Here is an 11766-nt window from a genome sequence, read left to right as displayed (position 1 = left end):
AGACACGCACACACACACACTTTAAAGGTGCGTTTAGTCGCCTTTTCCACACGTTTCCACAGGACTGGATGGGACTGGCTAACTGAGCTAATACTGCTAATGGGCTCAGGTCACTTCAGTTTTTCCATCATGAACGAGGATCATGTGGGTGGACTCTGGCAGCCAAAATAATCTCTGCAGTAAGAAAATATTAATGATTAAAAAAAATATTTTACACTCATGAGGGTGTTAAAACTGCCCCCCAAACAGCTGCTGTGAGTAACAATAAATAAAAATATAAGCTCTGTCATATAGATACACAGCACTGGAACAGAAGTGTGCACAAACGTGTGTAAAAGGCAGACACTGAACGCACCACGAGGCCAACGTCAGCTCTCTGATGTGACAGAACTGCTCAGAAAGCTGAGCTCTGATGAAGGTTTGAGAGCTCGAAGGACAGCGTGAAATGTTTAGTCGATGTTTTGAGGGTTGAGTTTGCAGATCTGAGCGAGCAGAACAAACGCTGCCTCGCTGCGAGCTCCGTCAGCTTTTCATTCGCCTGAAAACAACCAGAAATAAACACATCATCAGTGAAAGTCTACGTCATCAGAGGTTCTGTAAAGAAACGTCAGAGTCGTAGGTGAGGGAAAAAACTGAGGCCACTTTGTGGATAATTAGTGATATTTTCTTCGAGTTAGAAGTTTAACGAACCAGCAGGTTTACTGTTTCACTACCGGCTGAACTGTTATTACCATTGTTAGAACTCTGGATTTAATTAATCCAATATGGCGTCTGCGAACATCTTTTTGAACCACACCAACAAAAGAGGAGCCTAAATTTCAAAATAAAGTCGATGTTGCAACATGAACATCAGCTTCCTGTTCACCTGTGAACACTGACGGAGCGAGCGAGTCAATTTCAAAATAAAAGCTGGTGCTGCAACATTTATCTCATTTTCAAACCAACGCCAGGCAATGAATTTAAAAGTGAAAGGTAACGATAATTGTTGGATTTGACCTCAGGTTTCAGGTGGAGGTGCTTCCTGTTTGATGATGATTGACAGGCTCCTGTCACGTTGTGCTTCGGCTCGCTCTCAAACCTTCATTTACGGTTTCAATACGACTCAGATTTGTTTTGTCATCATCTGTCAAAAGGTTCCACTGAACAGGTAACACAGAGAATCTTAATGTGAAACATTTTATCAGACAGTTTCTTATTTGTTCTGACACAGATTCAAAGATCCCCCTCGTGTACACACACACATACACACACAAACACACACAGATTGTTCTTACCTTTCTGAGGACTGACGGATGTCCCTGAAGGCATCAGCACTCACTCAAACAGCAGGAGGTCAAAAAAAAAATCAGAAACTGATCAGCCACGAAGGAGGAGCTTAAAAACTGTGACTTCCTGTTGGAGTTGGACTGCAAAGATAAAAAAGAAAACCAACAGGAGTCCACGCGTGGTCACAGCTGTTGACTGAACACTCGATGGTGGATTTTGGTGCCAAACGAAACCAGCGTCCCGAAAAAGAGACGATCAACGTGAGAAGCTGCTCCGCCGAAGGTTTCTGAGCGTCTGTCCGCAACAGACGGCGGCCGGCTCGCAGGAAATCTGCTCGACTGAACAACATGTCTGAGAGGAAGAAAACAAGGTTCCTCCAGCAGGGAAGAGGAAACGCTCCTCAGAGGAAGAGAGTCCTCAGAGCAGCAGCTCCTGATGTTCTTCACAGTCCAGACACATTCGTCCAACAGCTGATCGATCAATCAATCAATCAGTCAGGTTTTACATCCTGAGAAATGGCGTTTGAGGTTTATGTTGACAGGAAATACATCACTGACGTCCTGTTCAGCTGTTGCTAACAAAATAACTTGGTTTGATCTCAAATGTTCTTTACTGTCTGGGTTGTGTTGAAAAGCATTCTGGGAAATGTTGTAAAATACCCAGTCAGTGCAAAGGAGACACAAAAGGATCATTACGATGTTTTTTCAACACAAAATAATCAGAGGAATGTGCTGAACGTCACAGACTGATGATATCTCACAGCTTCACTTCCTGTCGGAGGAACCTGAAATCGAACCTGCGAGTGAAAAACGACGAGAGCGAGACACTGGTCTGTGTTTCTCTCTGTGCGGTGTGTGTGTTCATGGTAATGAAGGAAATGTCACCCAGAACACACACACACACACACACACACACGCAGTGTTCATGTCGTTCGGCCATGCGGCTGCAGCGCTGCTCGGCGGCACTGCGGCAGGGCTGCAGAGTCACACACCAACTGATCTGGGAGCAGTTTGGACCGGTTTCACTTTTCATTCTGCTGGTAGTTTTTTGTCTTTCTGGAAACAAAACAAACAAAAAAAATGTAGGTATTTATGTAAAAATGGAATTGAAAGTATTCTATGCATCTGATGTGTATATAATGATATTAATAATAACGTGTGGCCTGTTCGTTCGTTCGTTTCTCTCACTTCATCCCTTCATCTGTTTGTTTCTTCTTCCTGGACAGATTTACCTCATCATCTCCTTATGTAGCACTTCTTCTTCTTCTTCTTCTGATTCTTCTTCTTCTTCTTCTTCTTCTCCTTAGATCTATTTTTTCATCGTTTTAGGATCGAATGCACTAACTGTACAACTCGTTTCCTTTGAGGAGGGGGAAAAATGGACAGAAGCTTTGTACTTCCTGTGTTCAGATTTGGAAAAAATATAAATAAAATGAAATGAAATCAAACGTTTTGTTTCTGCTGATGTGAAGAAATACAGGAACAGGAAGAGAGCGTGCTCCTCTCAGCAGGAGCCAGAAGATTGACGAACATTAAAATTACTGCTTCGTTTTCAGACAACGCTGTTTGAATTGGAGATTTGGTGTTGAAGAAGAAAAAAAAATTACAATTTTAAGAATTTTTATAACAAAAAGAAATGGAAATTATAGTTTCTTCTTCTTATTATTATTACAGCTCATTTAATTCATTAGTATTCAAATAATTAAATACAGCTATATTAATTAGAATTAAAAACAAGTTAAACCATCAGGGCCGACTTTAAATGTCACAGTGCTTCACTCTGAGGAACAGAAACAGGTTGAGAGCTGCTGATTTAGGACACAGAAACGGTCGGCACACCTGTAAATCACCCACATGTAGACGCTGATCCTGCAGACCCCGTCCTGGTCTCCTGGTGGTTCTGGTCTCTGCAGGATCAACGTGTGCAGATGAGAACAGACCTCGACATTTACTGACTGCAGCTCTGCAGTCGTTTAGACGAACATTAAATTCTACTGCAGTATTTCTGCTTTTCACTCTGCTGCTGGTTCAGAGGGAATATTTCACACACCTGTACACACCTGCTCACCTGTTGTGATTTGATGGCAAGAAAGTCTGGACTCTGGAAAACATCAATAAAACCAGAATCAGTTATGATCAATCAAACTGTGTTTCCTGAAGTCTTCCTGAGTCCAGGTATTAATCTCTTTATCCAATCACGTGTTCACAAAGTGTTGAACCTCGCTCCATCCTCATCAATCATGATACTCTCACTTGTTACCAATCAGCCTGTTTACCTGTGGAATGATCCAAACAGGTGTTTTTGGAGCGTTCCACATCTTTCCCAGTCTTTAGTTGCTCCTGTCACAGCGTGTTTGAAACGTGTTGCTGCATCAGATTCAGAATCAGCAGATATTTACAGAAATCAATGAAGTCGATGAGCTCAGACAGTAAATATACTGACTTTGTGCTGTTTTCAGGTGAGTTTCTGTCAGAGAGGATCAGCAGGTGATCACATCCTGTTTGACTGATGTTTCACAGCTGTTTCAGAATTTCTGCAATGTTACATGTAAACAGGCGTAAACAGGCAGACAGCTGATGTGATGCATGAACAGTTAGACAGGGAGAGGCGTGTTTGATAGGAGGAAGCTTCAGCGTGTCGCCCCACAGTCATCGTAGATCTTCAGACAGTCCGTCCTCATCATCGCTGATCACCAGCGACGGTTTTCACAGGAAAACGTCGACATCACTGAGGACAAAAGCAGGTATGAAACGAGAAAAAATCCTGTTCCTGCAGCGTGAAGGGAGGCCTGCGCCCCACAGACTGCCACTGATAGAGATATCATAAAGCTGTATCCTCCCCCTCCAGACGCTGCTACCTGCCTGTATGTTGGTGGTGTTGCCATGGAAATGTTTCAATATTCACAATGAGAGGCTGAAATGAAATAACAGATGGTGGGAGGCATGTAGGTGCACGACTGACAGAAACAAATTATCACTTCTTTTTATCTCCTCGCTGTGTACCGACTGTTTAAAACACCACCGACACTGACGGGTGGGTCCAGGTGAACCCCGCCGTTATTGATGGTTATTAAATTCAATTATCAAACTGGCGAATGCGGATGAAAAAGAGCAGACAGATTTAAAAACAAAAGCCTGATTGATTTAATGTGGAGACGGTTTGCAGGGAATCCAGCTGAAAGGACGTAGAGCAGCAAACAGAGCACCCCGATCCAGACCCAGCGAGGTTGGTCTGCCGGTCTCTGCTGGACTGACTCTCCAACAGCTTCCAGCTTTCATTTCAGCTGTCAACACAGACATCCAGGAGGATTTCAACACAGACAGCTGCCAGACAATCAGGAAGTGAGGCCGGCTGGAAGATACCAAGTGTCTGCAGAGGGGGAGTCTCTCTGGATCTGTTCAGTTAAACCTGAAACTTATGTGGATTAATAATACTACAGCAGAATAAACAACAACAGCTATATGATATAAACATATAAATTAATGCTGCGTCATGTTTCAGGTACTTTAGACGTTTTTAAAGCTGCGTCATGATTCAGATCCTGTAATTTCACTTCACCTCTATGAATTATTCCAGACAAACTGCAGCAACAGGTCTCTCCTTCACTAATTCTCCTTCTGAATCAGGTTTCAGCTTCTTAGCTGTTAGCTCGCTCAGCACTAACTTGCCTGTATGACACTGTCCCTGTCAGAATGTGATCTCTGGCTTGATGAGCATCCAAACTCCACCAAAGAGCATTGAATTATTCAAGAGTTTTTGTCCATCCGCAGACTCAGTTTAGCATCTCTGTAGCTGTAACGGAGCTCAAGATTAGCCTTTTTCTTCACTGTGAGCTCGTCGCTACAAGCTAGCTAATTTCTCTTGGAAAAGGCCACACTTTGCATCTACTTACATTCTGTTGACAGGCCATCATACATTAACGTGCTATCAGTGCTTCCTGTGTGTTGCGTTCAGGGACTGCTCATTAGAATGTGCTGGACTGCTATTTTATACATTTTTCTTATTGCGGAAAAAAGAAATAGCTTTTTTGTTCTGATGCTTTGTGTCTCGCGGGCAGCATAAATCTGTTGGATCAGACTATCACTGATTTAAGTCTGAACACGACATCACAGAAAAAAACAACTCGTCAATCAACACACTTCTTTGACTGACGTAGCAAACATTAAGCTAGCTGCTGCTAATAACCACTACTACATTTTTTTAACCTCGTAAAATCACCAAAGTGCCAGAAACAGACGATGAAAGCCAGTTTCAAGGTTAGGAAACAACAACGGTTCATACCTGCTAAAACTATTATTTTCCTCCAAAAAAAGTCAAACAAATTCTGGAAAACACAAAGATTTGAGTCTAACCTGCTAGAAGTTAATTATTTCTGTTGTTTTTCTACTGTTGAACCTGCAGCCCTCCAATCAGTCGAGTGCTACAATTAGCATCGAGCATCCACCAGCTCTGCGTGTGCTGAATCACAGGGGCTGAGCAGCTACATAACGTTAATGGAAGTATTTATCCAAACGAGACTAACGAACCAGCCACTCGTTATGAAACCCCTAATCAACCAAATCAACTTAATTGCTGCAAATAGAGGCAATTAACGTCCGAGTCAGCCGTTATTCACTCCGCCGCTGCTTTAAAGCTACAGCTCATGACTTCAGACGACACAGTCAGTACTGATGACGTGTCTGCTGATCACATCACTGATGTGCTGATGAATATTCCCTCCATCGATCCACTGAACCGCCTCTCTGTTCGATCAGATCTGATCAGATCAGATCAGACTTTATTGATCTCACAATGGAGAAAACAACAATCCTACAATCAGAAAACGGACTGACGGTTCACATGTAGTCCAGTACCTGTGTGACACACGTGTGACAACAACCAGCCATAAAAGCAGCTCTGATGGAGGCAAAGTTTGGTGTGTGTGTGTGTGTGTGTGTGTGTGTGTTAAAGAAAAGGAGAAATGTTGATGTTGGGGCTTGATGGAGGGGATTTCCAGTCATCCAGTGTTCCTCCACTCACTCTTTACCTTAAAACACACACACACACACACGCACACACACACACACACAAACAAACAGTGTTGTTTTTTTTTAGTTCTTGTCTAACTCCAGTCTGAACGCCTGTAAACTCCAACAAAAAAAAAAAAAATCTCCACTCAAGTGTTACCACAGCAGTAAATTCACTTCCTGTTAGATCTCAGTGAGACTTTTCAGCACATGTAGCAGCAAACAACGACGTAAAGAAGGAACATCTATAAAAGTCCCTGATTTACGTCCACCGATAATCACACAGCGTTTATGTGACACGCGCTGACTGCTCCTCCTCGTAACTGCCAGGTAAACTGCTGCGTTTATTAACAGGCAGGTGATTAACGTTCCTCCTTAATGTGCTGCAGCTTCACGTGAGCCGGGCTCGGGGAAACTCTGCACGCCAGGTTGCGAAACTCCACAAACGGAGGTTTGGTCCGGCAGAAGGTCGGCGGCCTCCGGTCCCGCCGCGTCCTGAGCGCCGCTTCGTTTACATAAAACACCTCATTTGACCTAAAGTAGCCTATCATTCCACTTTCTCTAAAAACTCCCCCAGCTGTGCCAAAGGCCTGTTGGCTCAAACATCCCACCTTGATTTGTAGCTGCCTGGCGTTGCCATGACAACAGAGCCAGCGGATTTGATTTACGACCTCCATGACGGGCTAATGATGGGTTTCGACGCCGAGCTGCGAGTTTGCTGCGTTTATAGACTGGAAGAGCTGGTTCGGACGGAGCAGACGCTGCTCCCAGATCAGCCTCAAACCTGCACATCCAGGGGGCCAGCGGGAGGGAGAGCTGATCCCAGATCGGCGCCCGGAGGCGGCCTCACCCCCTGAGCGTTTCCTACGCCGCCACCTGGACGGGCCGCTGCGATTGGCCGAGAGGAGCTCAGGGGAAATGATAGGCCGCTGAGCTCGGGTGGTAAAAGATGCTTTTTTTTATGAATCACTGAAAGAGCTCTAATTAAGTGTAATGACGGCTGAGGGATTAGACGTGAGCGCCGCTGTGAGTCTGCAGAACAATGATTAGATAATTACACATAATCACGGAGAAAATAACGTTTTAGTTGGATGTTAACGCAGCGGTCCAGACTGCGCTCGCCGTGAGATCGCTTCCGCGTTTTCTGCTCCGAGAGCTGAAGGCCAAATAAATCATTTCATGTTTTCACAGAGTTTGTTTGGAGGCCTGTTTGTGCCAAGAATATTAAATAATAGGTTTAAAGTGAGGCAGGAAAACCGGCAAACTTTCCCACAGTGACGATTTTAACTGGAAAAAAAAAAAGAGAGACAAACATTTTGTTTTTCTCTGGTTGACACTGTTCTGCTCGTCTACCTGTCTGAAACAGCGTCTTGTTTCGGGCTCTTCCTGATCACAGAACAGTTGCTATCTTAAGGAGCTTCTTTCAGGACAAACTTTACCTGGTTTTGCTCCTTTAAAACAAAGTGATGTCGACTCACTCATTCTGTTTAAATCCTTTTTTATTGTCCTGAAGAGGTGAAACTGTCCAACGCTTTCATTGTCTGTTTTTTTTTAACTTATATTTTATTGATTTTCTCATTTAAACAACACAACACATGTAGAACACAGTGTCAGTAAAATGACTTTCAGTCTTCATGCTGTTTTTTCCCATCTGCTCTCACATAATGATTGTTGCAGTTTTATGATATGTGTGAGTCTCTCCATAACGTGTATCTCGTCAATGATCTCCATCCAGTTCCTCCAAGTAGGGGGGTCTTCTTTATACCATTTCCTTGTGATGGCTTTCTTGGAAGCTGCCAGTAAAATCTTAATCAGATACCAGTCTCTGTCTTGGATGTTTTCTTGAGTTACATTTCCCAAATATAGTACAATGCACATTTTAGGCAGCTCATAGCCCAATACCTTTTCCATCTCCTTCCACACATCATTCCAGTATCTTGTTATTTTGGTACAATGCCAAAAAATATGTGTGTGACCCACATTCTGTCCCCCCCCCACAGTCTCCAGCAGAGTTGTTGTACAGGTGATCGTCCCTTTTTCATTTTCAGTGTGATGAAAAATCTCACAATGTTTTTCCAGCAAATTTCTTTCCATATTCTGGAATAACTAGTTGTTTGTTGTGTTTTAAATATATTAAACCACATCTCGTCAGTTATTACTTCCTTTAGTTCTTTCTCCCACTTGTCTCTTATGTACAAAGTTGAAGTGTTTGTATTTGCTGCCATACCCTGGAACAATTCGGATTTCTTTGTCTGTTTTTGGCTCAGCGGGGTTACAGAGAGGAATAAATCCCACACAGTATGAACAGCATGATTTAGCTTCGCTCTGCTGTTTGATAAATTAGTAGTTTTATTCGCAGTTCAGCATCGTGTTTCCTGTCTTCTGTGAGGCAGATCTGTGTGTGAAACTAAATCCTGCTGCTTTGTGTCATGAGGTTTTCTTCTACATGCAAATTTAAATTAGTCTTCTAGTTTTCTGTGCCAGCTGTTTTTCATAACAAGCTTCCAGTTTCATGATGTTATTCCACTCGAAGCATTTTGATATCTGTACATTTAACAACGTGTTTTCTGGTTTTCACACCTGTGTGTTAAATATGTGAAGTATGTCCAGTTTAGAGGGACATAATGAAGGCCCAGCTGCCATGGTGACGCTGCAGCCTGGTGAAACCATACTTTGACATAATGCTAAAGGTTTTGGAAACGTATCCAGATGTGCAGTTTGCTGTTTGAACTTGCAGGTTTGCAGGTCATGAAGTGGACTGTTGGTGGAGGTCTGAGCAGTCTGAACGGCCTTCATTTATAGTGTAATTGAACATGAATGTTTGTCTTCTTTTATTTTTCTCGTGTGAACATCATTTGAGAGTCCTTCCTTGAATATTTTCTCATAACGCGTTGATTAAATTTTATATGATACATAAATTCAGTGATACACGAGCTCTGAGTTTTGGACAAGAAAAGTTAAAAGAAAAACAAGAACAAACAGAAGCTGACGATTTAAACTGAAAGACACTTCCATCACAGTTACATTCTGCATTTGTCAGCATTGACAAACTGCCCTTTCCTTCCTCTGAAGGTCTTTTCCTGAAGCTTTAAAAACCCGTCGTTCAAACTCATTCAGCTGAGCTACACCAACACGTGTCCACATACTTTTGGCCATGTAGTGTATAACCTGCAGATATATATGCATATATATGTGGTGCAGAATTTTCTGTTATCAGAATTTCAGAAACACTTGAAGAGAAAATTTAAAGTGAATAATGTGTTTTATCTCAGTTAATTGATAATAATTATTTATCAGCGGTAAACTCTGAACATCTGAGAAATATGCAAATATTCATGTATTTTGGTTATTGTGGTGATTTAATGATCCACACACAACAAGATCGCAGAATAACCACACTCACACACACACACACACACACACACACACACAATGTGACCCAACCTGTTGTACAGGTGAGCCAAAGTTGGAGGGAAACAAGCACAAAAACATCAATTATATGAATGTTTGGAATACAAACAGCCGCCCATCACGCCGCTCAGACAGGATGTCAGTTTCCAGTCGGTAACGGCGACAATCAAATGTCCTGACGCCGTCTGTCAACAACCAGCACCTGCTCTCAAAACAGCCGAGTCGGCGACTTTCAGATGTTGTGCGTCGCCGGCGAGGAGAATGAAATCAGGGAGCATCGAGACATCGTGTCTGAAGCCGTCGGCACCGACAACTGAAGGGTTTCCAGTTTAACTGAGCTGTGGACTGTTGACGTGCACTCATAATGAGACGATAACAAACGACAGACACTCCAACAGCAAGTTGATGAGAGGGGCAGCAGATATAAAGAGTCAGTTCAGACCAACAGCAGCCTGCAGGAGTCCAGACCAGATCAGCTCAGCTCCAGTACACCAAAGTGTGAGGAGAGCCTTGATTTTTCACACTGATTCAAAAGATCAGACCATAAACGCTGACAAAGTTTGCTGTCAAACTACCAAACGTGAGGCTAGCTGTTTCCTCCCGCTTCCAGATTTTATGCTAAGCTAGGCTAACTGCATCTTGACTCTGTACTGAATACGCTGACATATCTACCAGAACATCTCACTGTGTGAAAGGAAGACAATGAGACTGTTTCCCACAGATTTGAAGTAGTTTGTCCTCTGGTAGCAGCTTCAAGAACCCCAAAACACCTGACGGCGCCCTCTGGTGGACACGGTCATCATGACTGGAGGACAGGAGGAAAGACATCAAGTCCACAGATGGAGGAGGTCAAGGTGGACGGACGGGTCAACAAAGCACCGCTCCTTTCCACGAGAGACCGCCGTTCACTTCCTGTTTCCCACCGAGAGTCATCTTCTTTTTCTTTCTCCTCAGCCGCGTTTATTATTGTAACCATGACGACAAAAAGTCCACTACAAGGCAGTGTAATTTTAACCCAAACCGAGCTGTTTCCCTAAACCTAGCCTAGCCTGAACCACAGTCAGATGAATTAACGCGACCTCCTCGTCCCACGGAGGATCCTCTCGGGGCCTTGCAGGAAGCCAGAAGTTCCCGTTTTAAATAAAGTTTTGAAAAGCAGACTCCTGGAATCAGTCTGCGCCCTCATCTCTGTATTTCCCATCAGCCCCGGCGGCGTGTTTGGTGCAGTAACAGCCGGCTCGACCCGAGGCTGTGACTGACTGACAGCTGACGGGCTGCTGCTTTGTCGTCTTTGTTTACAGCATCGACAGTTTTGCGTGTTTGATGGAGGATTAGAGCTCATTAAGGGAGCGAGGCTGGTCGCCAGGAGCTGTTCAAAATACCACACAGACATTATACAACTGTCTGTCTCTGCCGGCAGGCCTCTGACTCACTGCCGCCGCTTCACTTCGCTCCGTCCGCTCAAACGTCAGCGCTCACAGTCTCATCCTCATGGTGAGCTTCGCTAACGCTGAAGCCAACAGACAGGGATGAACGTACATCCCATAAACTTACAACGAGAGATCATGTTGTCATGTAAACACCCTCCCCTGGCTTTCATTGTTGTCAACACATCACGTTTGGAAATTAGGTTTAAGAACTAATTTGACGGACAAGTTCTCAACGTGGAGCTCGAGCTCGTTTCCAGGAACGAGCTTTCCATCCAATCAGCAAGAAGGATGCTCCGACCGGCCAATCAGACACTGCACGAGCCGGCGTGAGACCGCAGTTCTTCACACGTGAGTGGATGGAAGCTACCGATGAACATCTCCTGAGACGCAGACTTCTAACATCCGTTTTCCTGCAGACGCTGTGTGTTGTGTGTATTTGGCTCTTCAGCTCAAACTGGATGAAGATGAGCTGATGTTCTTCACACTGACGTTGTCGACATCGGCTGCCTGAGCGCTTCGCCGCCTTTCACCTGCACCCGTCTCCTCTGAGCTTCATATATTTCTATTACATGCATTAGACAGTACTTTTACTTCGATGCTATAAGTACATTTTGCTGGTATTACTTCTGTTAATTTACTAAACGCAGGACTTT

This window comes from Chelmon rostratus, chromosome 9 (genome assembly GCF_017976325.1).
Source record: "Chelmon rostratus isolate fCheRos1 chromosome 9, fCheRos1.pri, whole genome shotgun sequence".
Lineage (NCBI taxonomy): Eukaryota > Metazoa > Chordata > Actinopteri > Chaetodontiformes > Chaetodontidae > Chelmon > Chelmon rostratus.
The sequence above is the reverse complement of the archived record's forward strand: the minus strand, read 5'-3'. Positions refer to the sequence as shown.